The following is a 23,443-nucleotide window of genomic DNA, read 5'->3' on the forward strand; positions in this document are numbered from 1 at the left end:
AAGTCCATGGATTTCATCATGATATGGCCTGCAGGCCTGGCTTCCTATGTCTAGAAGAGGAAAATACAAGGGTATTTCAGTCCAGCTGAAGTTGAGAAAATTGTCTCAAATATGTGCCACTGGGAGTTAGGGTGCTGTATTTCTTGTTTCTTAGCTTGTGTAAGGAGGATGTTAAGAGTCTGCCTCCCTTTAGTATCTGTGAAGATTTAATACCATTTTTATAAATGGTAGCCAAACTACTCTTTAAGTGCAGGAGAATGTAGTTTTAATTAACGGTAAAGGTCATTTTGGGAAGACAGATTCAATAAATGAAATTAACCTTTTTTTAAAAAAAAGTCATGAGGCACAAACAATAAATTGACTATAATGAAATGGTATTTTTTAACCCTATTGGTCAAATTGACTGCTATTTGTACATTTTAAGCGATAGCATCATCAAATGTAAGGTAATAAAAATATAATAATCTGCTAATTCCAAACATTTTTCTAAGTTTTGAGAATAGATAAGAATGGCACATTTAGAAGCAACATGCGCCATTTAGTGGCTCATAATAACTCTATTGAACTATTCAGAGTTCTCAAGGGAAAAAATTCTTTCATTATTCCTAGATATTTTCTTCAAAGACTTTAAGCTTCTTTCTATTCAACAGGTAAAGGCTGCATCATGCCAACCTGTCATCATTCTATCACCTCTCACCACCGAAATTCAAAAGAAAACTCTTGCTGAGGTGGCTTGGAAGGAAACAAAATTGTAAAATGCCTTCAGTAAATAAAGCCCCTAGCCAGCAGTCAGACAGCATGCATTCACTGTGAAACTCAGTGCACTTACAATCACCTCTGCTGTCTCTTCCTAGGTTGGCTTCTATGTGGTAGCTGGGAAAATGCAAAATATAAATAAACAGAAAAAACCAGGTGTCATGGGGATTTGGTAAAGCAACCTTTCATTTCTGGAAGTCTGTGTGAAAAATAATGCCAAAATCAAAATCCAAAAGTGTTGGGTGGAGTGAACCCAGTCTCTGGGTATTTGGCTGTACAAACTCAAAAGCCCTAAGCATTCTGGCCAAGAGGAGCATGATTGGCAGTTTGCAGAGATGGCTGGGATGGAAACAGCAGGCATGTGGATCAGGGCTGAGGTGAGGGAACAAAAATGCCTGGATCCCTGGGGAAAGAGTGTAGAGGGAGGATAAATGATATTTTGGCATTTAGGGAAGTTTCTGGCATATCATATTGAATAAAAGATAATGTGCACTTGGCAATAGAAATGAAACTTAATGACTCATTAGTTGAGATAAATTTGATTCCTCTTGAAAGAAATTCTGTCTCAGGTTGCAGATATAAGTAATTATGTATGTCATGAAGTGACTTATTTAATTTTAAATCAAAATGGGGATGACTTTGAATAGTAGCAAAAAGAAAAAAGAAAATTAATGATGATAATGTCTTTAAGCAATGTATTAGTACTTAGGCAGGAGTTATAAATTGCTGAGGTCTGCACATAACAGTTTACAAACATGTGATATACAGCCCTGATGCATTGATATCTATTTTAATTGAGTTGGTGTTTTTACCAGTAAATAATCTACCAGCCAATTCCAAAAGGAAAAAAAAAACCAAACACATAAACCTAAACCTTCAGCCTGTATAAAAATTCAGGCTTTAACATTGAATCACTAATATGTGGTAACAAATAAGACAAATATGTAGGAGTATTAAATAGGATCCGTAGCACCCAATTACCAAGTTCTAAGAATACTCATTTATTCTGCCAATCTGGAATTTGACATTTATTTTACATATTCACAGAAAAATATCTTTGAAATGAGGAAGCTATGATGGAGAAAGGTGTTATATGGCACAATCCTAGAGCCAGAAAGACATTATAACATGTTACAGAAACGTAAGAAAAGGGGAGAGGGAGGAAAAAAGGAAGAAGGAACGGGGGAGGAAGGTAGGAAAGTCAGGAGGGATGGAGGAAAGAAAAGGAAAGAGGAAGGATACAAGCAAGCAAGCTGGCTGCTGCTACTAATATTATATATATGGTATAATAATAATATAAAAATATATATTAGAGAACCCATATATATGATTCAGATAATTAAAAGTTAGAACAATAGAGTGATAATCATAAAGATTTCCAAGATGTACATATTCCATAAATTTAGAAATACAGGGAAAATGAGAGAGGTGTGCTCTAGGGAATTATAGTGAAGTAAAGGTAGATAATCTGTACTGTAATGAGGTACCACAGAAAGTTTCTATGGAGTCAGTGCTGTAGTCACTTTGACATTGATAAGCAGTACATTTGTGAAACTGTGTAGAGGCTGGTGCTTCATATAAACCAAATATAAATGGACACATTTCAAAGTTCTACATGGATTATTTCTAACAGAACTGTTCAACTGCAGTTTGTTTCTCATTATATAAGAAATATATCTTTGACCATAGAATGTGTTTCAATAGGCTTACCTAGGGTTAGCTGCAGTTTTCTGATGGCTGTTGAGCTCTTGTTCATTCCTTTTTATCCAACAAGCTAGACTGGAAAGCAACCAATGAAGAATAATATTGTTATGGAAATTATCTTATATTTGCTTCTCTTTTTTGTGAAGAGATACATATCATATTCCTTTATTTAATTTTAAGCCCTCTTTTAGTTTTGTTCCACACCATTTCTTTTTTTCTCTAATTTTTTATATTGTGGTAAAATATACATAACAAAATTTACTATCTTAATCATTCTTAAGTGTACAGTTCAGTGATATTAAACACATCCATATCATTGTATAGCCATCACCACCATCCAACTCCATAATACTTTCCATCTTGTAAAATTGAAACTCTATATCTATCAAACAGTAAGTCTCCATTTCTCCCTCTTCCCCATCCCTATCACCATTCTACTTTCTACGTCTATGATTTTGACAACTCCAGGTAATTCATATAAGTGAACTCATACAATATTTGCTTTTTTGTGACTTGCTTATTTCACTGCCATAATGTCCTCAAGTTTCATTCACATTATGGCAGATTGCAGAAGTTCCTTTCTTAAAGGCTGAATAACATTTCATTGTATGGATATACCACATTTGTTTACTCTTTCATCCATTGAAGGACGCTAGGGTTGTTTCCACATTTTTGCAATTGTGAGTTATGCTACTATGAATATGGATATGCAAATGTATCTTCAAGACCCTGCTTTCAATTCTTTTAGGTATATACAGAGAAGTGAAGATGCTGGATCATGTGGTAATTCTATTCCTAATTTTTTGAAAAACCACTCACTATACTGTTTTTCACAGCAATTACACAATTTTCCATTCCAACCAGCACTACACAAGTGTACAAATTTCTCCACATCCTCATCAACACTTATTATTTTTATAGTAGCCATTGTAGTCTGTGTGAGGTGGTATCTCAATGCAGTTTTGATTTGCATTTCCCTAATGATTAATGATTTTGAGCATCTTTTTATGTGCTTATAGGTCATTTGCATATCTTGTTCAGAGAAATGTGTATCCAAGTAGTTTGCCCATTTTTGCATTTTGTTATTGTTGTTGTTACTGAATTTTAGGAGTTCTCTACATATTCTGGATATTAATTCTTTAGATGTATGATTTACAAATATTTTCTTTCATTCTATGGGTTTTCTTTTTACTCTGTCGATAGTGTCTTTCGAGGCACAAATTATTTTAATTTTTATGAAGTTTAATTTGTGTATTTTTTCTTTTGTTGCCTGTGCCTTTGGTCTCATATCCAAGAAATCATTGCCAAATCCAATGCTGTAAAGCCTGTGCCCCATGCTTTCTTCTAACAGTTTTATTTCTTTTGGTCTTACATTTATGTTTTTGATCCATTTAATTTTTGTATATGTTGTCATATAAAGTTCCAACTTTATTCCTTTGCTTGTTAATATCCAGTTTTCTCAGCATCGTTTATTGAAAACTGCCCTTTACCCAGTGGATGGTCTTGACAGTCATGTCAAAAATCATTTGACAATATATGTGAGGGTTTATTTGCGGGCTCTCAATTTTACTAGTCTGTATTTGTACCTACACCATACTGTTTTGATTACCATAGCTTTGTGGTAAGTTTTGAAATCAGAAAGTGTGAGTTCTCCAGCTTTGTTCTTTTTTTTAAGACTGTTTTGGCTACTCAGTTTCCTTTGAAGTTTCATACACATGTTAAGGTGAGTTTTTCTATTTTTATAAATAAACATTATTGGGAATGTATTACTGTATTGAATCTATAGATTTATTTGGGTAGTACTGATATCTTAACAATATTAAGCCTTCCAATCTATGGTCATGGGATGTTTTCATTTATTTATGTCAACAATTTCTTTCACCAGTGTTCTCTAGTTTTCATTGTACACGTCGTTCACCTACTTGGTTAAATTAATCCCTAAATATTTTATTCTTTCTGAAATGACTGTAAATTGAATTGTCTTTATAATTTCCTTTTCATATTAGTTATGTTAGTGTATAGTAATGCACCTAGTTTTTGCATGTTAACTTTTTGTCCTGCTATTTTGCTGAATTCATTTATCATTTATAACAGTTTTTGATTACTGAAGTTATATTAATTCAATCTCCTTACTCGTTATAGAAGTTTATTCAGATATTTTATTTCTTGATGATTTAGTTTTACAGGTTTTACGTTTCTAAAAATTTGTCCATTTCATCTAGGTTATCCAATTTTTTGACATGCAATTGTTCATAGAACTCTCCTAGAATCATTTATCGTGCTGTAGAATCAGTAGTAACATCTGCACTTTTATTTCTAATTTTAGTAATTTGAGTCCTCTTACTCTTTTTCTTAGTCTAGCTAGCTAAAGGCTTGTTGACTTTATTCGTCTTTTCAAAGAACCAACTTTTTGCTTTATTGATTCTATTTTTTTCTATTATTTATTTCATTTATCTATGTTCTACTTTTTATTATTTCTTACTTCTTCTAGCTTTGGGCTTAGTTTGTTCTCTTTTTCTAGTTCCTTAAGGTGTAAAGTTAAATTGTTGACATAGGACCTTTCTTGTTTTTTAATGTATTTATAAATTTCTCCAGTAGTACTGCTTTCACTGAGTCCTGTAAGTTTTGGTTTGTTGTGTTTTAATTCATCTTTAAATATTTCCTTATTGGCCTTGTGGTTTTTCTTTGATCCATTGGTTGCTTGAGAGTTTGTTGTCTTATTTTCACAATTTGTAAAGTTTCCAGTTTTACTTCGTTTTTCACTTCTAGGTTTATCTTATTGTGGTCAGAGAAGATACTTTGTATGATATGTATTTTGAAATATACTGAGACTTAACTTTTGGCCTGGAGAATGTCCCATATGCACTTGAAAAGAATGCGTACGACATCGTTAAAGAGAGTGTTCTGCATATGTCTTTTATATCTAGTTGGTTTATTGTGCTGTTTAAGTTCTATATTTCCACATTTTCCTTTAGTTCTTTGAATCTCTTTAAGACAGTTGTTTTAAAATTTCTGTAACTTAGTTCTGTCATTGGGTGCTTTTGAATGACAGTTTCTGCTGACTTATTTATTTCCTTTGAATAAATATTAGTTTCCTGAATCTTTATATGCCTTATGATATTTTGATTGAAAATGGAATATCTGAATCCAATAATGTGGTACCTGGAAATTTGATTCTTCTTCTTCTCCTGGTTTGCTATTTGCTGTTGTTTTATATTGTTTTTGTATTTTAGAAAAATATTTGCAAATTGTCTCTGTACTGAGAATCAGTCTGAGACCCTTAAGGTCTTTTCAAGTCTCTTTGAGCTTGTGCCTTTTTCTGAGCATGCCCAGTACTTTCCAATTTTTCTCCTACATGCAGTTGTTTTTGAGTGTCCTAGCCTTTAAGATCTGGCTTCTAAAAGGGGGAAAAGAGAAAAATGAAAAGGAGGGGAAAGGGCACCAGCCCTTTAAATACTCTGGAAGTCACTGTAGCTGAGGGAGAAGCACTTTCATTGCTGGTGGATGGTGCCATAACAACGGTTATCCACCTTTTTGTTTGCACCTCTGTGATCAGAGGGAGCAACCGATGATCATAGCACCGATCCCCAATACTGAAAGACAGGGTGCTTTTTTCCCACCCTTACTCCTGCAAGCTGTGGCAAGTTGCTGACAGAAGTGTGCACAGCTGGCTGCCCCTGGCTGGGGGTGGGGGATAGGAAGCTTATATTATACTAACAGCTGAGACTGATCAAAATTAACTGCATTTTACCATCCAAGCCTTCTCCTAAAAGTCGCAAGCCTTCAATAGCCCCAGAGTTTCAAAGTAATTATACCAGACAGGTATTGCCAGTGCAATTGTTGTCTAGGTAGGGATATAGATTCATGGTTGTTCCTACTCTGCCATCTTCCCAGAATCCTTGCATTTATTTTAAAAGAAGAAAAATAACCTGCAAATTTAAGTTATTTTCAATATCACATTGCTTGGACATACCTTATAATATACCAAGGTATAGCAAATTTACTCTTAGAACCACTGTAAATGGTAAAGGACTCTTTAAAAATTTAAAGATAAAAGGGCCAAAATCCATTAGAAAACTGAGCAAAGCACATAAATACAAAATTCACAAGGAGTGATATGTAAATAACTCAAACATATGAAAACATGTCCATATTTAGTTTTTGTCCAGGAATTCCATGTTTAGTAACTTAACTTGATGATATATCCTCCCAAATACGAAAACATATGTTGAAGCTTATTCATGGCAGCATTACTTACAATATCAAAATATTGAAAATGACCTAAAAGTCTATACATACAGGAATGATAGAATAAGCTATGGTCATTTCCTATAATGGAAGGCTAATACATTATTTAAAAAGTGAGGAATATGTCTATGAACTGATATTGAGAAACTTCATAGGATGTATACATTAGATAAACAGAAGCAACAGGGAAAGGGCATCTATTGAACACTACCATTTGTGTGAACACAAGCTCATATGTATGTTTGCATATTTACTTCTATATATCTATCATCACTCTATGCTCATTTTTCAAGATGACATGCAGTAAGGATAAATTAGCCACTAATAAAATTGTTTACTTACAAGAAATGATTAAGAATCCAGAGAAAGAGATTGGGAAGGAAATTGGATTCTGAAACATGTTAATATTTTACATAAGCATAAAATAAAACTATCTCAACAAAGATAAGGGGAGAAATCCTAAAATTCAATATAAACAGAAATGGCCTATAACTATATATCAAGGAAATAACATATTCACTTAGATAGACAAAAATTTATCGAAATAAATTTTTCATACAACAATTTAACTGTATAATTCCAATGGTATATATTCTAAGGACAAAAAATATTAATATATCTTGAGCTTTCCTTATTAGGTTTATTATTTGCAGTGGTGCTAACACAGAAATTCCAACACTATTTTGTATTTATTGTAGAACTGAGAAAATAAGTTATTATATATTGATATTGTTGATAAATTAGGATTTTTTTTTGCTGTAGAAGAAGAAAGATACAATTATGGGATAGGAGAAAAAGAAGAAACATACTGTGGTGCTAGAATTGGAATTGGAAGTATCTGTCTACAAAAAGGATCTAACAAAATGGCACCCTAGTAGCAATAATAATTCCTAGCTTACCAATATCACTTTTGACATATCATTTTACACTAAAAGGAACAAGAGCTCCTTGGAGAAAAGGCTGATTCCATATCTAGAGCAGGAAGGTTATAGTGTGACCCTGAAATATCCTGTTGTGCCAGGAAATAAGAAGAACCTGGAGAACTAATAGAGACATATCCTGAGGAATCCAGCATTAAGAGTCTTTCACTGGCCAAACTTGGGACAATTTTTTGCTTCAAAATAAATACTTACAGAAATAGAATTACACACAAAAAAATCTACAAATTGATACTGATTTTAAAATAGATGAATTGGGAACAGATAATTTGAGTAAATGATTTTTTAAAGAAGATAGACTAATAAATGTTGAAGAAACTGTACTTATCAATTATAAAATGCAAATTAAATCTTTACCACGAAGAAATTGTATCTTAACTAATCAAACTTAACATAAACAGTTATGGTGAAGAGTGACATCATGTTCTCCCAATGTGATAAATTGAGAAAGACCAAATATTACTAACATAAAATTTCTGCCAAAAATGTTTCTGCTTACTAGGAAATTACCTAACAAGGATAAAATATGTGTCATTCTGACCTTGATTCTTCAAAAATATCAGTTTCAAGAAAGACATAAAAAATGCTGATGTCTTCTAGATTATAGAAGATTACAGACATCACAAATAAAATGCATGATTCTTGACTGGTTATTGAATTAAATGAAAAAAAGCTTTTCCCTAAAAATTGGTGGAGTCAAGGCTTTTAGTCTGTCTCAGCCAGTTGGAAATAACAAGATTATACATGAAGATCAACTCTTGAGTTTTAATTTAAGAAGAAAGACACGAATCCACCAGAATCATGAAGATACCCCTAATCTCAGGGAGAACAACAGGGACAAAGAGCCCCTGTGATGGTGTCCAGCTGATAAAAGCAGATCTCTAGGCATTGGCAGCACATTGTCACCTGGATCAGCAGCATGAGCCACCCCACTCTTCGTGTGCATACATCGTGGTGCAGTGGGGTGCTCTCCACTACATGACCAGGAAGATATCCAGACATTCAGAGCAACTACTTTCCTAGTTCAGCAGCCTGAGCCACTCTACCCATCCTAGACATATATCATGGTGTGGTGGAGCCCTTTCTGCTTCATGGCCAGGCAGATCTCCAGACATTCAGAGTATCTGCTCACTTGGATAAGCAGCTAGAGCCACTCCACCCTTCCTGTGCATAGATCATTGTGCAGTGGGGTCCACTCTGCTCCATGCCTAGGCAAATCTTCGGGCATTTAAAGGACTGGCTTGCCCTACAATTCCTGTGCAGAGATCCTAGAGCCAGGGTGGGGTGGGGCGGCCCTCTCTTCTTCATGCCCTTGCAGATCTCCAAGCATTCAGAGTACCTGCTCACCTGGATAAGCAGCCCCACCCTTCCTGTGCATAGATCATTGTGCAGTGGGGTCCACTCTGCTTCATGCCCAGGCAGATCTTTGGGTATTCAAAGGACCAGCTTGCCCCACAATTCCTGTGCAGAGATCCTGGAGCCAGGGTTGGGAGAGGGGCCCTCTCTTCTTCATGCCCTTGCAGATCTCCAGGCATTCAGAGCATCTGCTCACAAGATTCACAGCCTGAGCTGCGCTACCTTTCCTGCATAGAAACTGTGGTGCACCAGGGCCCTTTCTACTCCATGCTCAGGCGGATCTCTAGTGATTCAGAGCACCCACCTGCCTGGATGAGTAGCCTGTGCCACCTATTTTTTCTGTGCAGAGATTTTGATGCACTGTGGCCCTCTGCACTCCACCCTCAGGCAGATCTCCAGGCATCTAGAGTGCCCACCCTCCTGGAATAGCAGTTTAGGCCACCCAACTACCTGTGCAAAGAACTAAGTAGGTTGCCCAGCTCCATGCCTAGACATAATTCTGAGTGCTTGATGGCACACCCACTGGATTCTCTCTCAGCACTGGTGCTTGTGCTTGCCATGAGGGAATATGTAGGTGGTCCTGCCCAGTCTAACCCTTGCCATCTTGAGCCCCACTCCTTTGGGCTGAGCAGGGAGCTCAGACCTTTGTGCAAACCACAGATCCGCCTGTGGCCTGAGACAACAGATAGTTCTACCTGGTAAACAAGAATCAAGTACATACCTAGCCATGTTGGCTTCAGCTGGCTCTTACCCATAAATGTTATGTATTGACTTGCAGGATGAACCATACAGCCTAATATAAAACCTGCTGAAAAAAAACTGCATAGGGCTATAAAAGCAAAGCCAAAAGACCCTAATCAACGTTCTCTAAAGTCAACTCCCCCAAGGGAGGGGCTGGGGTGAAAGGTAAAGGAAAAAATAAACTGAAAGAAAAAAAATTCTCCTCGCACAAAAATAATTACCAAAATTAGAAGGGCCAGAATATCCAGATGAAAAGGAATCAGTGCAAGAATTATGGCACCATGTAATACCTGAAAAAAAAAAAAAGGATCATACTAGGTCTCCATCAGGAAATCAAGGAACTGATATATATCTTTAAAAGAAAGCAATTGGAGATTTTGGAATAGAAAAACTCATTTAAGGAATTTCAAAATATCAATGAAACTTTTATCAATAGAGTGGACAAAGCAGAAGAAAGTATTTCAGAGCTTGAAGGCATGTCTTTCAAACTAATTCAGTCAGACAAAAAAAAAAAGAACAAGAATAAAGCACTAAGAAAATGAAAAGTCTTCAAGAAATATGAGATTCTATAAAGTGACCAAGCCTATAAAGTGTTGGCAATCCTGAGAGAGGAGAAAAAACAATTTCAAAAACATATTTTAGGAAATACTTCAAGAAAATTTCCCTAATCTTGCTAGAGAGGTTGACATTCAGATACAATAAATCCAAAGAACACCTGTGAGATACTGTATAAAATGAACAACAGCAAGACATAAAGTCATCAAACTATCCAAGGTCAATGATAAAGAAAGAAATCTTAAAGGCAACTAAAGAAAAAGGTCAGATATGTACAAAGGGAATGTTATCAGGCTAACAGCAGAGTTATCAGCAGAAATCTTACAAGTCAGGAGAGGTTGAGGTCTATTTTCAGCATTCTTAAAGAAAACACATTCCAACTGAGAATTACATATCCCACTAAACTAAGCCTCATAAGCAAAGGATAAATAAAATATTTTCCAGAGAAGCAAGCAATAAGGGAATTTATTACCATTAGACCAGCCCTACTTAGGGAAGTTCTAAACATGTATATGAAAGAATGATACTTGCTACCATAAAACACACTTAAGTACATAGTCCATAGACCCTATAAAGCAACCACACAATAGAAACTACAAAGCAACCAGCTAACAACTTCACAATAGGATCAAAATGTCACATGTCAATATTAACCTTGAATGTAAATGGTCTAAAGGCCCCATTTACAGGCAGAGTTTCAAATTGGATTAAAAAAACAAGACCCATCTGTCTTCTGTCTCTAAAAGCCCCACCTCACAGGTAGGGACACACATACAGGATAAAATGATTGGAGGAAGATCTATCACATAAATGGAGAACAGAAAAGAGCAGGGGTCACTATTATTATATCACATAAAAGAGGCTTTAAACCAACAAAGAAGGAAGGGCATTAAATCATGATAAAAGATTCAATTCAACCAGAAGACTCGACTATTGTAAATATAGACACACCCAACATTGGAGCACCCAGATTCATAAAACGAGCACTTCTGCACTTAGGAAAAGACTTAGACAGACATTCAATAATAGTGGGGAACATCAACACCCCACTGGCAGTATTAGGTAGTTCATTGAAGCAGAAAACTCACAAATAAATTCTGGACTTAATTAGGTGGCCAACTGGACCCAATAGACATCTACAGAACACTCCACCCAACAACCACATAATATACATTTACAGAATATACATCTGTATACAGAACATACTCCAAGACTGACCACATGCTTAGCCATAAAGTTTCAATAAATTCAAAAATATTGAAATTATACCAACCATATTCTCAAACCATAGTGGAATAAAAATAGAAATCAGTACTTACAACATCTCCAAAAATAGCACAATTTCATAGAAATTAAACAACTTGCTCCTGAATGACTTTTCATCATCACTGGCCATCAGAGAAATGCAAATCAAAACCACAATGAGATACCATCTCACACCAGTTAGAATGGCCATCTTTAAAATGTCAGGAAACAACAGGTGCTGGAGAGGATGTGGAGAAATAGGAACACTTTTACACTGTTGATGGGACTGTAAACTAGTTCAACCATTGTGGAAGTCAGTGTGGCGATTCCTCAGGGATCTAGAACTAGAAATATCATTTGACCCAGCCATCCCATTACTGGGTATATACCCAAAGGACTATAAATCATGCTGCTATAAAGACACATGCACACGTATGTTTGTTGTGGCACTATTCACAATAGCAAAGACTTGGAACCAACCCAAATGTCCAACAACAATAGACTGGATTAAGAAAATGTGGCACATATACACCATGGAACACTATGCAGCCATAAAAAATGATGAGTTCATGTCCTTTGTAGGGACATGGATGAAACTGGAAATCATCATTCTCAGTAAACTATCGCAAGGACAAAAAACCAAACACCGCATGTTCTCACTCATAGGTGGGAATTGAACAATGAGATCTCATGGACACAGGAAGGGGAGCATCACACTCCTGGGACTGTTGTGGGGTGGGGGGAGGGGGGAGGGACCGCATTAGGAGATATACCTAATGCTAAATGACGAGTTAATGGGTGCAGCAAACCAACATGGCACATGGATACATATGTAACAAACCTGAGCATTGTGCACATGTACCCTAAAACCTAAAGTATAATAATAAAAAAAAAGAAATCCTGGAAATCAAAGTGACAGGAAAAAAAAATAAATACATAAAATAAAATAAAATTAAGGCATAAATCAAAAAGTTCTTTAAAATAAATGAAAATAGACATACAACATACCAGTGTCTCCCAGGTACAGGAAAAGCAGTGTTAACAGGAAAGTTTATGCTTTTCCACTAAATGCTTCCCTCAAAAAGTTAGAAAGATCTCAAATTAACAATCTAACTTCACACTTAGAGGAACTAGAAAAACAAAGACAAACTCCAAAGCTGTAAGAAAAGAAATAACTAAAATCAGAGTGGAACTGAATGAAATTGAGACTCAAAAATCCATACAAAGAATCAATAAATCCAAAAGTCTGTCCTTTGAAAGGAAACAAAATTAATAGACCACTAGCTAGATTAACAAAGAAAAAAGAGAGAAGATCCAAATAAGCGTAAGCAGAAACAACACAGGGGACATTAAAACCAATCCCACAAAAATACATTAGATCCTCTAAGACTATTATAAGCAACTCTGTGCACATAAACACGATAACCTAGAAAAAAATGAATAAATTCCTGGAAACACACAACATTTCCATATTGAATCAGGAATGAACTGAAACTCTGAACAGACTAATACTGAGTTCTGAAATTGAGTAAGAAAAATCCTACCAACCAAAAATTGCCTTGGACCAGATAGATTCACAGCTGAATTATACTTGATATAGGAAAACAAAGTGGGTACAAGTTCTAATGAAACTATTCCAAAAAAGTCAAGGAGGACAGATTCCTCCCTAACTCATTGTCTCATTCTATGAAACCATCATCACTCCTATACCAGATCCTGGCAAAGAAACAATGAAAAACAAACAAACACAAAAACAAAACCAATATTCCTGATGATCATAGATGCAAAAACCCTCAACAAAATACTAGCAAACGCAATCCAGTAGCACGTAAAAAGCTATTTACCACAATCAAGTAGGCTTCATTCTTGGGATGTAAGGTACATTCAACAGATGTAAGTCAATAAATGTGATTAATCACATAAACATAATTAAAAACAAAAATCATATAATTATCTCAACAGATGTGAGAAAAGCCTTTGATAAAATCCAATAACACGGCCAGGCACAGTGGCTCATGCCTGTAATCCCAGCACTTTGGGAGGCCGAGGCGGGCAGATCATGAGGTCAGGAGATCAAGACCATCCTGGCTAACATGGTGAAACCTCGTCTCTACTAAAAATACAAAAAATTAGCCGGGCGCAGTGGTGTGCGCCTGTAGTCCCAGCTACTTGGGAGGCTGAGGCAGGAGAATGGCATGAACCCAGGAGGCGGAGCTTGCAGTGAGCCAAGATTGTGCCACTGCACTCCAGCCTGGGCGACAGAGCCAGACTCCGTCCCCCCAAAAAAAAAAAATCCAATAACACTTCATAACAAAAACCCTCAATAAACTAGGCATTGAAGGATCATAACTAAAAATAAGAACCATCTGTGACAGACCCACAGCCAATATCATACTGGATGAGCAAAAGCTGGAGGCATTTTCCTTCAGAACTGGAACAAGACAAGGATGCCCACTGTCCTCATTCCTATTCAACATAGTACTGGAATTCCTTGCCAGGGCAATCAGACAAGATAAAGAAATACAGGGCATCAAAATAGGAGAAGAAGAAGTCAAACTATCTCTCTTCACGAACAATATACTATACCTATAAAACTTAAAGACTCCACCAAAGGCTCCTGGAACAGAAAAAATACTTCAGTAAAGTTTCAGGATACAAAAAATCAATGTACAAAAAATAACAACATTTCTATATACCAATAATCTTCAAGTGACAGCCAAATCAAGAATGCAATTACATTTACAATAGCAACAAAATAAATAAAATACCTAGGAATTCATCTAATCAAGGAGGTGAAATAACATATCTCTACAAGGAGAACTACAAAACACTGCTGAAAATAATAGGTGACATAAACAAATGGAAAAACCTTCCATCCTTATGGATTGGAAAAAGCAATATTATTAAAATGGAGATACCACCCAAAGTAATTTGCTGATTAATTGCTATGCCTATCAAATTACCAATGTCATTTTTGCAGAATTAGAAAAAGCTATTTTAAAATTCATATGGAATCAAAAAAGAGCCTCAATAGCCAAAGCATCCCAAGCAAAAAGAGTAACTCCAGGGGCAACACATTACCCAACTTCAAACTGTGCTGTAAAGCTACAGTAACCCAAACCAAATGTTACTGTTATATAAACAGACACCTAGGCCAAATGGAACAGAATAGAGAACCTGGAAGTAAAGCCACACACCTATAGACATCTGATCTTTGATAAAGTTGACAAAAATAAGCAATAGAGAAAGGATTCTCTATTCAATAAATGATACTGGGATAGCTGGCTAGCTACATGCAGAAGAATGAAACTACACCTCTACTTTTCACCATATATAATATTAACTCAAGATAGATCAAATATTTAGATGTAAGTCTAAATCTTCTAGAATTCCAGAAGAAAACCTAGGAAACACCATTCCGGACATGGGCCTTGGTACATAATTTATGATTAAGTCCTCAAAAGCCATTGCAACAAAAACAAAAACAAATGAGAAGTTAGATCTTATTAAACTAAAGAGCTTCTGCACAGCAAAATATATTATCAATAGGGTTAAAGTGACAATCTACTGAATGGGAGGAAATATTCACAAACTACACATTCATCAAAGGCCTAATATCCAGAATCTATAAAGAACTTTAACAATTCAACAAGCAAAAAACAAATAAACTCATTAAAAAATTGGCAACACATGGGCAGACACTTCTCAAAAGTAGACATACAAGTGGCCAACAAAAATATGAAAAAATGCTCATAAGCACTAATCATCAGATAAATGTAAATCAAAACCACAATAAGATGTCATCTCAGAGAAGTCAGAGTGGTTACCAGAAAAAGTCAAAAGATAACAGATTCTAGTAAGATTGTAGATAAAAAGGAATGTTTATACACTGTAGGTGGGTATATATTAGTTCAGCTACTGTGAAAAGCAGTTTGGAGATTTCTTAAGGAACATTAAGCAGGACTACCATTTGACCCAGCAATCACCTTACTGGGTATATATACAAAGGTGAGTAAATTGTTCTACCAAAAAGATATATAGCTTGTACATTCACTGCAGTGTAATTCACAATAGCAAAGATAAAGACTTAACTTAGGCGCCCATCATTGGTGGTTTAGATAAAGGAAATGTGGTATGTATACACCATGGAATACTACAGAGCCATAAAAAGAATGAGATCATGACATTTGCAGCAACATGGATGCAGCTGGAAGCCATTATACTAAGAAAATTAATGTATTAACAGAATACCAAATATCACATGTTCTCATTTATAAGTAGGAGCTAAACATTGGGTACTCATGAACATAAAGATGGCAACAATAGACACTGGAGACTTAGAGAGTGGGGAGGGAGAAAGGAGGCAAGAAATGAAAAACTAAGTGTTGAGTACTATGCATACTATCTGGGTTATAGGATCATTCATATCCCAAATATCGACATCACACAATATACTCATGTAATGAACCTGCACATGTACTCCCTGAACCTAAAATAAAATATAAAATTACTTTAAAAATACAAGCTATAAAGAAAACTATTGTTATTATTGGGAATATACGAATACATATCATATATTAAATATACCATCCATATTCAATGTCAGATTTCCTGAGTTTGATCATTCTATTCTACTTAAGTAGAATATCTTTGTTCTCACAAGATACGTAGAAAAGTAGTTAGCTGTAGACTGCCACAATGTCTGAAACTATGTCTCAGTAAATACAAGCTTTTCTAAATATTTCATGTGACATTTCTACTGGTAAAATAAATCCACCATCTTCATATCTCTGCGAAGTAGTAGGGCCGGCAAGACAGCTGATGTGGAGCCCAGAAGGTTTGATGCAGTAGCATCAGTAGTGGAGCACAGCCAGGGACAGCCATCCCTCTAGGCTCAACTTGCTCCCATAGGAGACGTTAGCACTAGGGAAAATGCTGGACCTGATCTCTGCAGGGTAGTCTTGCCCAACAGATGGGGCTGCTCTGACCTGAGCACCCCTTGGTCTGCTGCCCACTCCTGGGGCCCTAGCCTGGCCACCCCTGCTTGCAGAGAAGTCTTGGGTGCCCTGGGGACCCACACCATAGCTTCTGCCCTGGCAGATTGTGCCTGACCAGTAGAGAGCTCCAGTGAGGCAGCCCTATGGACACACACCAGTCCGTCCGCTCCCTCCCTATAATGCAGCTTCCTCCAGGCACACAGCAACTATCCACATCACTTTGCATGTGCATGTCCGCACAGTCAGGTTTTGCTTTCCTTGCCCTGCCAGCAGTCCAGCAGTCTACCCCCTGCCGACTGTCACTGCAGACAGAGCCTTGGCAACACAGAGCCAGAAAGCCTCAACCCCACCAGCGCCCCACCCTTGCACTAACACTGCTCAGAACAGTGGATTCTCCCTCACCCTGAGCAATCACTTCTGCTTGCAGGGCACAGAGAAGGCACCCAGACCTGTATCCATGAACACCCCACTTCCAAGTCAACGCCACCTCCAGCATGACCACACCCACAGTCTCCTACCCCACCCCCGGCAGCATTGTTTCTGCCACTGTGGTGAATGCCCTCAGGAAGACAGGCACCCTGACACCCACTAGCACTCTGCCACAGCTACCGCACCTCCACTCCTTCCACCCACAGTTCAGTGGATTTCAGACCTCAAGCGACATAGAAACAAAGTTGGGGTCCAGTACAAGTCCCCCAGACTTACAGCATGCAGTCCAGGAGTTAGGAGCTGAGTTTTGGCCCCCTAAAATCTTCCAGAAACCAAGCTAGCTGAATTCACCTTATACCACAATCAAACCCTCAAGGTCATCAGATAGGATAAAAGAAAAAAAAATCTAAAGGTCAGCAACTTCAAAGATTGAAGATACATAACCCCACAAAGATGAGGAAGAATCAGCATAAGATTCCTGAAAACTCAAAAAGCCAGAGTGCCTTTCTTTCTCCAAATGACCATATCTCCTCTCCAGCAAGTGTTTTGAACCAGGCTGAGGTGGCTGAAATGACAGAAATAGAATTCAGAATATGGATAGCAATGAAGATCATTGAGGTACAGGAGTATGTTGAAACCCAACGCAAGGAAGATGAAAATCATGATAAAACAATGTAGGAGCTGACAGACAAAACAGCCAGTACAGAAAAGAATGTGACTGACCTAATAGAGCTGAAAAACACACTATAAAAATTTCATAAGGCAATCACAAGTATTAATAGCCATATAGACCAAGTGGAGGAAAGATCGCAGAGCTTGCAGACTGGCTTTCTGAAATAAGGCAGTTACACAACAGTAGACAAAAAAGAATTGTAAAGGAATGAATGAAACCTTCAAGAAATATGGGATTATGTAAAGAGGCTGAATCTACGACTCATTGGTGTCCCTGTAAGAGATGGGGAGAATGCAGCCAACGTGGAAAACATATTTCAAGACAACATGCGTGAGTAGTTCCCCAATCTAGCTAGAGAGGCCAACATTCAAATTTAGGAAATGCAGAAAACCCCAGTAAGATACTTCACAGAAGATCATCCTCAAGACACATAATCATCAGATTCTTCAAGGTTAAAAAGAAAGAAAAAGAATGTTAAAGGCATCTAGAGAGAAAGGTCACTTACAAAGTGCAGCCCATCAGACTGACAGCAGACCTCTCCGCAGAAACCCAACAAGCCAGAAGAGATTGAGGATCAACATTCAACATTCTTAAAGAAAAGAAATTACAATGCAGAATTTCATATCCACCCAAACTAAGCTTCGTAAGTGAAGGAGAAAGAAGACCTTTTTCAGACAAACAAATGCTGAGGGAAGTCATTACCACCAGACCTGCCTTACGAGAGCTCCTGAAGGAAGCACTACATATGAAAAGGAGACTGTCACCAGACACTACAAAAACACACTAAAATACACAGACCAGTGAAACTATAAAGCAACCACATAAACAAGTCTGCAAAATAACCAGCTAACATCATGATAACAAGATCAAATCCACACATATCTATACTAACCTTAAATGTAAATAGGCTAAATGCCTTAATTAAAAGACACAGAATAGCAAGGTGGATAAAGAACCCAGTATGCTGTCTACAGGAGACCCATCTCACATGCAATGACACACAGGTTTAAAATAAAGGGATGGAAGAAAATCTACCAAGCAAATGGAAACCAGAAAAAAGCAGGGGTTCCAATTCTAGTTTCTGACAAAATAGACTTTAAACCAAAAAAGATAAAAAAGTAAAGAAGGGCATTACATAATGGCAAAGAGTTCAATTCAACAAGAAAATCTAACTATCCAAAATATATATGCACCCAATACAGGAGCACCCATATTAATAAAGCAAGTTCTTAAAGACCTTCAAAAAGACTTAGATTCCTATACAATAATAGTGGGAAAATTTAACACCCCACTGACAATATTAGGCAGATTGTTGAGACAGAAAATTCACAGATATTCAGGACCTGAACTCAGCACTGGATCAAATGGACCTGAGAGATATATATACAACTCTCTACCCCCAAACAACAGAATATACATTCTTCTTATAGTTACACGGCACATATTCTAAAATTGATCACATATTCAGGAGTAAAACACTCCTCAGCAAATGCAAAAAAACTGAAATTGTAACAAACAATCTCTCAGACCCCAGAACAATCAAATTAGAAGTCAAGACTAGGAAATTCACTCAGAACCATGCAATTTCATGGAATATTGAATAACTTGCTTCTAAATGACTTTTGTGTAAATACTGAATTTAAGACAGAAATCAACAAGTTCTTTGAAACTAATAAAAAGAAAGTTACAACATACCAGAATCTCTGGGACACAGCTAAGGCAGTGTTAAGAGGGAAATTTATAGCACTAAACACCCACATCAAAAAGTGAGAAATTTCTCAAGTTAACAACTTAACATCACAATTAAAGAACTAGAGAACCTAGAGCAAACAAATTCCAAAGCTAGCAGCAGACAAGAAGAAAACAAAATTAGAGCTGAACTGAAGAAGATAGAGATATTAAAAACCATTCAAAAGATTAATGAATCCAGGAGCTGTTTTTTTAAATGAATAAAATAGTCTTCTAGCTAGATTGATAAAGAGGAAAACAGAGATTCAAATAAACACAATCAGAAACAACAAACGGGAGACTACCACTGACCACAGAGAAATCCAAATAACCATCACAGACTATTATGAATACCTCTATTTACACAAACCAGAAAGTCCAGGAAAAATGAATAAATTCCTGGACATGCATACCCTCCTAAGACTCAACCAGTAAGAAACTGAATCCCTGAACAGACCAATAATGAGCTTTGAAATTGAGTCAGTAATAAATAGCCTACCAACAAAAAAAGCCCAAGACCACATGGATTCACAGATGAATTCTACCAGATATACAAAGAAAAGCTGGTACCATTCATACTGAAACTACTCCAAAAAATTGAGGAGAAGGAATTCCTCTCTAACTTATTCTACAAAGCTAGCATCACACTGCTACCAAAACCTGACAGAGACACAACAAAAACAAAAATTTCAGGCAAATACTCTTGATGAACATTGATGCAAAGTACTCAACAAAATACCTGCAAACCAAATCCAGCAGCACATCAAAAAGCTTATCCACCATGATCAAGTTGCCTTTATCCCTGGGATGCAAGGTTGGTTCAACATCTGCAAATCAATAAATGTGATTCATCATATAAATACCACTAAAGACAAAAACCACATGATTATCTCAATAGATGCAGAACAGGCTTTTGATAAAATCCAATATCCCTTCATGTTAAAAACTCTCAATAAACTAGGTATTGAAGGAACATTCCTCAAAGTAATAAGAGCCACCTATAACAAACCCACAGCCAACATCATACTGAATGGGCGAAAGCTGGAAGCAATCCCCTTGAAAACTGGAATAAGACAGGAATACCCTTTCTTATTACTCCTATTAAACATAGTATTGGAAGTCCTGGTCAGGACAATCAGGCAAGAGAAAGAAATAAAGGCATCCCAATAGGAAGAAAGGAAGTCAAACTATCTCTGTTTGCAGACAACATGATCCTACAGCTAGAAAACTCCATAGTCTCAGCCCAAAAGCTTCTTAAGCTGATAAACAACTTCAGCAAAGCCTCAGGATACAAAATTAATGTGCAAAAGTCAGTAATATTCTTATACACCAACAACAGTCAAGCCAAGATCGAAATCAGGAATGCAATCTCATTTAAAATTGCCACAAAAATAATAAAATACCTAAGACTATAGCTAACCAGGAAGGTAAAAGATCTGATCTCTACAAGGAGAACTACAAAACATGGCTCAAAGAAACCAGAGATGACACAAACAAATGGAAAAACATTCCTTGCTCATGGATAGGAAGAATCAATATTGTAAAAATGGTCATACTGCCCAAAATGATTTATAGATTCAATGCCGTTCCTATTACACTACCATTCAAATTCTTCACAGAACTAGAAAAACACTATTTTACAATTCACATGGAATCAAAAAAGAGCCCTAATAGCCAAGGCAATCCTAATAGCCAAGTCAATCAAAAGCAAAAAGAACAAAGCTAGAGTCATTGTGCTACTTGACTTCAAACTATATTACAGAGCTATGGTAAACAAAATAGCATAGTACTGGTACAAAAACAGACACATAGACCAATGGAACAGAATAAAAAATGCAGCAATAAGGCTGCACACCTACAACTAGCTGATCTTTGACAAACCTGATAAAAACAAGCAATGGGTAAAGGACTTCCTATTCAAAAAGTGATGCTGGAATAACTGGCTAGCCATATGCAGAAGATTGAAACTGGACCCCTTCCTATACCATATACAAAAACTAACTGAAGATGGATCAAAGACTTAAATGTAAAGCCCAAAACTATAAAAACCCTGAAAGACAACCTAGGCAATACTATTCAGGACATAGGAATGAGCAAAGATTTCATGATGAAGAGGCCAAAAGCAATTGCAACAAAACCACAAAATGACAAATGGGATCTAATTAAATAAAAGAGCTTCCGCACAACAAAGGAAATTATCAATAGAATGAACAGACAACCTACAGAATGGGAGAACATATTTGCAAACTAGGTATCTGATAAAGGTGTAATAACCAGAATCTATAAGAAACTTAAAATAGTTTACAAGAAAAAAAATGAGCAATCCTATTAAAAAGTGTGCAAAGGACATGAACAGACACTTTTCAAAAGAAGACATACATGCAGCCAACAAGTATCTGAAAAATAGCTCAATATCACTGATCATTACAGAGATGCAAATCAAAACCACAGTGAGATACCATCTAACACCAGTCAGAAGGGCTATTATTAAAAAGTCAAAAAATAAAAGACACTGGTGAGGTTGCAGAGAAAAAGGAATGCTTATACACTGTTGGTGGGAATGTAAATTAGTTCAGACCTTGTGGAAGGCAGTTTGGTGATTCTTCAAAGACCTAGAGGCAGAAATACTATTCAACCCAGCAATCTCAGTACTGGGTATGTACCCAAAGAAATATAAATCATTCTTTTATGAAGACACATGCATATGTAAGTTCATTGCAGCGCTATTCACAATAGTGAAGACATGGGATCAACCTAAATGCCCATCAGTGATAGACTGTATAAAGAAAATACGGTACATATACACCATGGACTACTATGCAGCTATATAAAATAAGAACAAGATTATGCTCTCTGCAGGAACAGGGATGGAGCTGGATGCCATTATCCTTAGCAAACTAATGCAGGAACAGAAAACAAAATACCACATGTTCTCACTTGTAAGTAGGAGATAATGATGAGAACACATGGGCTTATACAGGACAGCACCACATGCTGGGGCCTATTGGAGGGTGGGGTTGAGAGGAGGGAGAGAGTTAGGGGAAAAAAAAAACGCTAATGGGTACTAGGCTTAGAACCTGAGGATAAAATAGTCTGTACAACAAACCCCCATTACCCACGTTTGCCTATATAATAAACCTGCACATACACCCTGAACCTAAAATAAAACTCTTTGCAAATACATATATTGATATTTTGGCATACCCCTTGTAATTCTGAAATGTTTACTACAACTCTTTACATTCATTTACCATATGTATTTTTTGTTTTAGCATTATTTCTCTCTTCCCTTACCCCCCTTACCTGAATGCCTACAGCTTCATTCACCAGGGCTATTTCTGGCTGCTCGTTGTAACCTTTATTCACTACAAAATCATTTCAAACTGCAATTTCTTTAAATAGATTCCCTTTAAATTTTTAGACATGAATTATCTGTTTATGAAGTTTCTCTAATTACAGCATGAGTTACTTGGAAATTCCCATCTGTATCCAATGTGCAGTTGGCATCATGCTACAGTTATTTTCTTAAGTTTCTTTCTTAGAAGAAAAAAAGTGGAAGAAAAATCATACTGAAAATAGCAATCATATTTCTATAAACATTAATGCTAGTGCAATCTTCCTCAATGTCTTAGACAGTATTTTTTTCTTAATATGTATTTATCTGGAGCCCAGCTCCCTCGACAGCTTCTTTGGAAACCCTTCTAATATGTGACAGGTCTGCAAAGGGATCAGCGTGTTTCAATATCATATACTCAGTGCAATTTAGAATAGTCTAAACCAACAGACAGCTTTGAACAGTATGAATTTCATGTCTATTTATATAGAAGACCTTCACTGGAGGAGAACTAACATTATCTATAAACAGACATATTTACCCATACAAACATAATCAGTCAATGTTGTTGATTATCCTCCTGGAAAGACCAGAGGGCTTACTGTGATTCTTTTAAACTCCTCCCCAGTTCCAATCGAACTGTAAAACAGTTGTGTCTCTTTACAGATCCTGAAAGCTGATATGAAATTATATGAGCAAGTAAGTATTCAACTACATATTTTCTAATTTTAGGATTTTT

At 36.5% G+C, this 23,443-nt stretch overlaps 1 long non-coding RNA gene across 1 annotated transcript in view; it reads right to left on the reverse strand.

The window, feature by feature from the left end:
* Positions 1-2,476: 2,476 nt before the first annotated feature.
* The window catches only part of LOC131382657 (uncharacterized), a 37,272-nt gene continuing 16,305 nt past the window's right edge, over positions 2,477-23,443 (reverse strand). Inside the window, exon 3 of the long non-coding RNA XR_009212226.1 lies at positions 2,477-2,535. This is a non-coding gene — a long non-coding RNA (uncharacterized LOC131382657). The remainder of the gene's footprint in view (positions 2,536-23,443) is intronic.

Source organism: Hylobates moloch, unplaced genomic scaffold (assembly GCF_009828535.3).
Source record: "Hylobates moloch isolate HMO894 unplaced genomic scaffold, HMol_V3 SCAFFOLD_1, whole genome shotgun sequence".
Classification (NCBI taxonomy): Eukaryota; Metazoa; Chordata; class Mammalia; order Primates; family Hylobatidae; genus Hylobates; species Hylobates moloch.